Genomic DNA, 8,963 nt, shown 5'->3' with positions numbered 1-8,963 from the left:
AGATAACAGCGCTGATATGATAACACTGAACTGCGGTAACAAATTTAGTATTTGGGGATGAAGATGATAAGACTATACCCTCAGAAAAAGATATATACCAGGGTGTTTGAAATATGATTAACTTATAAATTGTTGGTGAAAATAAAACTGTTTATAAAAGGATATGTCAAGTACATCTAATCAATCCACTGAAGTTAAACCAAACTTGTTATTAAAAAATGTGCAAGTACAAAAAGATCAACTAATTTGCAAACACTGAATTTCATATTTTGATAACTATCATTTCAAAAATAGATAAATCCAACTTTTTTCTAATGGGGTAGAGTTGATTAATATCAAATGTAACAATCTGCTGGTAGAAATATTTTATTACGTTCATTAATAATAATAACAATACACAGCATTTATTATGCGCCATCTATCTAGTAAACTATTCTGAGGCGCAGCTATTGATCAGCTGCTGTGTGCTTATGGTTTTGTTTTAACTATTTTTGCTAAAATAGGAAACCTGTTACATAAGATCACATAGCTCCATGATCACATCATATAAACACCACAATGGTCGACAAAACCGCTTGTTTTCATACTGTTTTACCCCCCCCCTCACTGCCTACCCCACTTTCTTACTCCCTTTTTCATTTCATTTTTTTTTCATTGTTTTAACTTCATGATTATTTGTTGGTGTATGGTAGACAAAGCTGTTTGTTGTAATATCCTATCACCCCCACTGCCTAGCCTTCCTTCTTACTCCCTTTTTCATTTTTTTTTATTGTTTAGACTTGATAATTAGTTTTGGTCTATGTTCGACAAAGCCGCTTGTTTTGATATCCCATCACCACTGTCTAGCCCCCTTCTTACTCCCTTTTTCATTTTTTTTTTTGTTTAAACTTTATAATTATTTGTTGGTGTATGGTAGACAAAGCCGTTTGTTTTAATATCCTATCACCCCCACTGCTTACCCCTCTTTCTTACTCACTTTTTCATTTGTTTAAAATTGTTTAAACTTGATAGTAATTGTTGGTATATGGTCGACAAAGCCGCTTGTTTTAATATCCTATCACCCCCACTGCTTACCCCTCCTTCTTACTCCCTTTTTCATATTTTTAGATTGTTTATACTTGATAATTAGTTTTGGTCTATGTTCGACAAAGCCGCTTGTTTTGATATCCCATCACCACTGTCTAGCCCCCCCCCCCCCCCTTCTTACTCCCTTTTACATTTTTTTTTAATTGTTTAAACTTGATAATCATTTTTGGTCTATGTTCGACAAAGCCGCTTGTTATAATATCCTATCACCCCCACTGCCTAGCCCTCTTTCTTACTCCCTTTTTCATTTTTTTTTATTGTTTAAACTTGAAAGTAATTGTTGGTACATGGTCGACAAAGCCGCTTGTTTTAATATCCTATCACCCCCACTGCCTAGCCCTCCTTCTTAATACTCACTTTTTCATTTTATTTTTTAATTGTTCACCAACTTTCCTCTGCACCTGTTTTTATGATTAACGGATATTTAATTTCCACGAGTGAAATTAGTTTAACAAAAATGTCTAAAGCAGTTGGCAAGAGATCGAAACATGTGATTATATCCTGTCATTTCGATGTTGATGAATATATCACATATCATCGAACGACTAATATTGCCCCCCCCCCCCCCACTCTAGAATCATGTGAAAGTCACCTAGAACACGTTGAGCGTTTAATTGAAATTGGACACAACTACATGGGAAATGGGAAAATAAATGTTGATTATCATAATTATGCCAATCAAACATAATCATAAAATATGTGGATAAACTTTAACACCAGTGTACTGCCGTATACACAAACAGAAGAAAGACATCACACGGTCAATTAAAAATATGCCAAAACGCACCGTCAATATTTTCCAATTTTCCAAATGACAACCCTTGCGATACAATCGTGATCTGGGCGCGGTTTTTTCACCAAGGACCTATCCGAAGGACTTGTCATTCACGTGCCCTTCACCTATCCTACTCCTTTTGAGTGTGGGCCCTTCAACAAAACAACAGTGTCCAAATCTCAAGTGAAAATATTGGATGACCAACACAAAGGAGACCTTGACTGGCCGGCCTCCTCTGGGCCTTGGGCCTTTAGAAGTGTATTGTCCAGGCAAGTATATGGATCAATAAGCAATCCTGTCGTGTGGTCAATATGTTCTTAAAATAATATGCGGTCAGACTGGTCTGGATAGATCACATGTTACTAGCATGACTGAATAGCAAGGCACATGATGCGCAGGTACTCTTGGTCAAGGGCCAAATGGTAGACATAAAGCTATATACCCGGGGAAATGAATGTGATTATTATACCAGTATAATAAATCAATTGGTTTCAAGTGTTCATGAGAGTTGTGTACGTTTCATCGCCGATCCACCAACGCATGAAACATGTATATTTTGTACACCATTATAGCGAATAGCAAATTAGTTCCAGATAATAGTAAAGATTTAGTATGATATACTCACAAGGGAATTGCTAGTAATTCCCTGTATTCAGAACCACTGCAATGTTTGGGGGTTATATGTATTTTCCGACCGTCAATAATAATCGATGGTAACTTTGTCTTGGGAATAACAGACTCCGCCCCCCCCCCCCCATGCAGATACACCCGCAATTTTCAAATACTATTTATTTTTTTCTTTGACAAAATCGTGTATCAGATAGAATTTTTAATGAGACGTACAAACATTGTCCTTGGAATAAGCTCGATCGTTTCACTCACTCGACTTTATGGAATCTTGATCATATGTAATTTGCCAGCATCTCGATTCCATGTATACGATCTTCACTCGCGGTCTTCTGGGCTTTGCATTGACTGACCTGGGGAACATTATTATCCGTCGTCGAAATCTTTCTAGATAGTGATATACACGTAACAAAACACAGACATATAGAGTCAAAACAAGATGAGTATTTCATACTTTGGGGGGGGGGATGTTTTGGATGCTGTTATGACATATCTAATTGAATAACATTTTTTTAAGAATCAAAGCTAAAATTATAATTAATTAGCTTTGGTAATGGATATATCTTCTGATGAACTAAGCTCTGTAAACGCTGTAATCCCATAACTTGTTTTTATATGAATTCAAAATCTTTTAATGTAAACATTATATTCTGGGTGTATCATTTGTAAATGTAATTGTTTCAGAGGGCAAGTCCGTGCATAATGGGGAACCCTCTCCACCCCTTCCCCCATTTTTATGACGTCATCTTAGTTTGTATGTGTTTGTATGTTTTTATGTTTTTCCCTTCTGTTTAAATCTTTAATAGCAACCATGATTATGAATATTGTTAATTGCAATGAGCGTTTGCGAGATATATTTTAAGAAGGAATAAAGAAGAAACACAATGTACAGCTAAATGCTAATATAAGGTACTCTTATGAGGGGGGGATTTAGGTATTTGACTCTCCTCGAATTTCAAAACAAGATTCCAATATCACTCTTCGTGTTGTTATTCGATCCTTCTCGAGTTTTGTCTGAAGTCTCTTCAGATTTGAAGACAATACCGTTTGATGTTTTCCAAAACATGTGCACAGGTGTACAGAAGGGGGGGGGGGGCTTAGGGGCCATGGACCCCGAAATTTTTCACGACCAAGAAAAAACATGAGAAAAGGAAATGAAAGGGTGAAAGATGATACTGTTTTCTGTATATTTTATGTTAAATCTATCACAAAAGAAAAGTTTAGTATTTGAATGGTCAAAATTTTGTCTCAAACGCCATGCATGTCTGCCCCCACCCTCCCTCCAAAGTTTTGGCTCCTTACCTCCACTGAGCATGATAAAGAGAACAGGGGCGACCGAACCCATGAAAGATAGAGAAGAGAAAACAGAAGAAAAGAAGGAAGAAACAGGAAGAAATAAGAGTCTTTAACTTTATTTTACTTTAGATCATCTTACCATTATTCTGTTATCAAATTACCCGGAGCCGCTCCTGTGTGAAGACACTAATATGCCTTTTACACTTCTCATTTTTCTTATTATTTGACGCACTGAAAAATATTCTATGCTTACAGAATCATATTACACATTTCCTATATTTTCTCGTTTATGTATAATTTATAGAATGTTATAAATTATTTTGTGAAGCACTTGAGGAACTGCTGTAAATGCTCCTTATGGAAGTAGATATTCCAATGAAATTATGCCCCATTGTATTAATTATGGTGAATTCCATATTCATATAATGAAACAATCTGTTTCGAACCCTTGAAAGGTCACAAAACTTTAAGGTTTTTTGGGGTGTGTTTGTGTTATTTCTTATTTATTTGCATTTTCACTTGTGGTCCAGCAGGTCCACCGTCTGACCATGGTCCATCGGTAGATGGTCAAGATCTTACAAGTGACCCTGGGTCGACAAACTTTCAGCGGTCAAACTTCGACAATCAGCAAACAATGGGCAATAATATATACTCATGCAAAGTAAAGTCTGCATCGTTTTGTTGATATGGAGTTTATGATATCTGAAGTGCGATTCGTACGGGTCACTTTATGATAAGGCAAAAAGTTCATTGCCATTTTTCCGCCTTCAAGTAAGGAGCACTCAGCCACTTAAAAAAAAGCAATACTCGTGATATAAATTATACCGATAAATAATAATAACCGGATTCCCCAGGCACTGTCACAGGCTGCACTGTTCAACTAAAAAGTCAACACAATCTCATTTAAAGTGGTGAGAATTGAAGATAAATATACAGGGCCTCCAACACTGTAAAAAATGAAGTGCTAATTTAGCACTTACAGTGCTTGTATAGTGACTGCACTACGAGTGCTGATTTTCTAGTTCAATTTAAATGAGAAAATCAGCACTCGTAGTGTAGTCACTATATACAGGCACTGTTAAGTACTAAATTAACACTTCATTTTTTACAGTGAAGAGACTACCTACACTAGGCATATTCTTGAATCCAAACTGAAACAACTGTGAAGAAAATAACCAGAATTTATGCCAGGTGACACTGAGCTAATTATTGATGGGGCTGAAATTACGTCATAATCATGATATTGGTTGATCGTGTCATGCTGGCATGGGCTATGGCGGTCTCGTGGAAATAAAAAAATGATTACATTTTGTTTATAAAGCGAAATTAATTGCCCTATCACAGCCACACAGTCCCACCACGTACTATGAACAAACATTTTATCGGCCAAAATTATTATGAAGGCATAATACACAAAGACAAGTAATATATCGTTTCGTTTTCACGTAGCCCATTAAACATGAATCTTTAAAATGGATATTAAACTCGCTTTCCATTTCAGAAGGCACAACAAAGTTATCAATCTTCATTTAATGGGGTTTTGTTTCTGGTGTGATCTCCTTTTCATCTTGTTATCCAAGATCTCAAAAGCCCTTATCTCTGCTTGCTTGTCACATTAATTTTCAAAGAAGCATTCAGTTCACTAACCCTATTATGCGATGACTTGTTTACATCGCTTCGTATACCATTCATTCAATTGGCACTCATTCATACTCGGCCTGTATCGCCTTCGAATATGATAACAACTGACTCATCATCGTGATATGAATAGCGAAAGAAAAAAAATCTTATAATGCCATTCTTGATTCATGGTTTCTATATCATGCATAATTGAAAAAAGCGCAAGTTCACCTTTTACCTTTTAAAATAATGATTGTAACTTAATAGAAAGATGTTTGATAATAATAGGCCTGTTTATAAGGTACATTTTCCATAATAAATTTTTAGAAGGTTGGCTTAAAAATTGGGATATCCCGGTAGAGAAAATTCTTATATCAACTTCAGTCGGTCCAACCATGGACCTACTACTCTGTAGGTCCATGGTCCAACACACATGCACCTCAGGCAGCTTATTACCGTAGAAATCCCTACTGTTGATACAAAACTTTACACATAACTGACATAAGTGGGCATGGTGGGATGGGTAAGACTATTCACTTGTCTATTTCAACATCATGATTTTCATCGAATCTCCTTTCATTTCTGGTTGAGTTCAACTTTCCACGCTATATTGCAAAATTGATATAATTCTACTCAAACCGCATACCTTCAAGGGCACAAAGCAGGGCACAATGCGGTGTGCGTTAAAAAAAAAAGAAAACCTTTCCGTTTCATGAATGAAATTTAAGAAGTCACGTGCTTCAGACGAAATATTCAGTAATTGCCCCAGACCTTTTTTTTTTATAGATACTCCAATTTTGGGGCTCCTTCCCCACCATGGGCGTCGGATCATCTTTTGTGTCAAGTTGGGGGGACGCAACAATAGATGTCCCTCCCCCCGTGCATAAAGGATAATACTCTGCTCCGCGCGGCCACCTACGTTCCCCCACATCCTTCCTTCTCTTCTCCTCCCCTCCTCCTCCTCTGCCATTCCCCTCCTCATGCCCTTACCATCCGGACCATCCCCAACCCCCTTTCTCCTTCCTTTTCTCTTCCTCTTGTTTTTCATCCTTCCTCATAAAGTATTACAGGGGAAGTTCACCCTGGCAAAAGTTTATTGTAAAAATAGCATAAAAAATAATTAACAATATTGCCGAAGGTTTGAGAAAACCAAATGAAAGAATAAAATAATTATTCGAATTTTAATTATTTGATTTGTGACGTCATATGCGAGCAGCTTTCTTATTTATCGCATGGTAAAATATCAATGAAATGTCAAGTTCTCAGAAAATTGAAAATGATTTTTACTTATACCTTCAGTATATGAACAGACAAATCATTTTCACACCCATTTCTAAAAAAAAAAAAAATAAGTCATCACGAATCATTAAAAAATCAATTTTTGCATTTAATATTACATAACACATGAGGCAGCTGTTCGTTTATGATGTCACAAATCCAAAACTTTACATTATAATAACTTTCTTAATCTTTAATGCATTTTCCTCAAACCTTAACCAATATCTTTTATATATTCTTTTCTGCTATTTTTACAACGAATTCCTTTTATCATCGTACTCGTCGATGTCGAGTTGATTTGTTTTTATTAATCGAATGTTGACCATTGCACATGAAGTTCTCATAATAGCAACCCAAATAAAATCTGATCAATATTAATCTACTGCCACGACTGTCTAACATGTCTAAGTTTATTACCTCTTTCTACTTCCATATCCCAACTGAAATACATTATCTATCATGCCTTCAGGTTTCGTTGTCCTACAGAACATCGGTTTGAAAGTCAAGTACACTTCAACGATCATCTATCATGAAAACGGAATTCCCTTTCCTCCCGCTTGACACTCACAATTTCCTATTCTCTGTTATAACATGGTTAATCATGTAAATGCGGGTTATCATTTCTGTGATTTTTGTTCCTTTTCTTTGTAAGCGTAAAGAATGCATATGCCTCACATCTCATCGTGGTTCTTGAACTGGCATTTTCTTGAAAAAAAAAGTAGGCGTCGGAATCATTACTCTCATTTGTGTCCCAATGCAAATCATCAGTTGACGTGGTTCCGTCAACATTATGTAGGTTCGACTCCTGGGACGTTGGGTTAATGCTACTTAATCAAAATTATTTTTTTTATGTAGGTTTTCTATGATAATCTTTACTCGATATAATGTAACTGATCGAGAAATGATTGATCATTTTAGTGGCATCTCACCCACAGTCCCGACCAGAATTATAAAGGGTCAAATTCATTCAGATTTTCCTGACAAGAAAAAAAAAAGAGAATCTTTCAATCCACACTTCTTTGCGATAAGAAATAGGGGGTTCTGAATTGAGTGCTACAAAGGACATAATTTATACGTTCCAGATTTCCAGAAAGTCCTTTGCCCTCTCTCGACTTGGTTTTATCTATGTAATATACTTTACTAATGTCAAATGTTTCCATGCTACATTTTGTTACAATCTTGAATATTATTATTAGTATTACCAGATCATAAGGCAGATCATAATCAAAGTATTACTTATGGTGTTAAGACAGGTTTAGGTATTTGACATACATACGAGGTTGGATCAACGATTAATTTCTTTCAAAGGGTACATGTGCAATCAGACTCTTGAACATATAATTTCGATAACAAGTATGGTATTTTCCCACATCTACAAAGAAAGTAAATCATAAAAATGACATGAAAATTATAAATCAATAGAGTCCGTGGCCCGGTTCGTAAAACTTGTCATAATTACAATTTGCAATAACATGTTAACGCTACTGAAATGATTTAATGTAATTGGCTGATACGCTCTTCAAATGTTGGGCAACATACTGTCCACACAACATTTGGTTAAAAAAAATTATCAAATTTTGGGTAGTTTTCAACCAATACTGTGTAATTTTCACCCAATGCGCACATCATTGGTTTAAACATGTAAAATTTGATAAAGTTTTAACCAATTGTTTGGATAGTATTTTGCCCAACATTTTTTTAAGAATGTTTAGACAGTAAACATTTTATTACCCTTATAAAAAAGGACCCTGAACTGTTGCCCAACCCCCCCCCCCCCCCCAATCTGATTTGTCCCATTACCATGGGACAAATAGGACACACAAATAGGACACACAAATATGACAAAAAGGGTGATATCACCATGCACAGGGTCCTGTCCCGCCAATTACCTTGCCACCCCCCCCCCCCATTGCCTGACATAGCGCTACGCCTATACTATTGCACTTGTCAGACAGTTTGACAGCCAGAACATCACCTGACTTCCCGTAATATGACATTAGAATTCAATGCTGTCAAAGTCAAACCCTTGTCACACTGAGGAGGGCACACCGGGTCATACGCCCAAAACAACTGTATCATTTCATTTACCAAAGAGTAATTTGAATTGATAATTTGAAGTGCCTTGGCTAGAGGCTATAGCGAAGTCCGTTTGGAGTCGATAGGGAAACGTAGAGAATTGTATTGTAAAGTGCCCTCCATGGCAATGAGGTCTTTGTCGAACGTTGGTGAATCAAAACAGCAGTTTCGTCCTTGGCTTTGGAAGAACGACGTCGGGCCTTTT

The sequence above is a fragment of the Lytechinus pictus genome, chromosome 18, assembly GCF_037042905.1.
Source record: "Lytechinus pictus isolate F3 Inbred chromosome 18, Lp3.0, whole genome shotgun sequence".
In the NCBI taxonomy this organism is placed as follows: domain Eukaryota; kingdom Metazoa; phylum Echinodermata; class Echinoidea; order Temnopleuroida; family Toxopneustidae; genus Lytechinus; species Lytechinus pictus.
The sequence above is the reverse complement of the archived record's forward strand: the minus strand, read 5'-3'. Positions refer to the sequence as shown.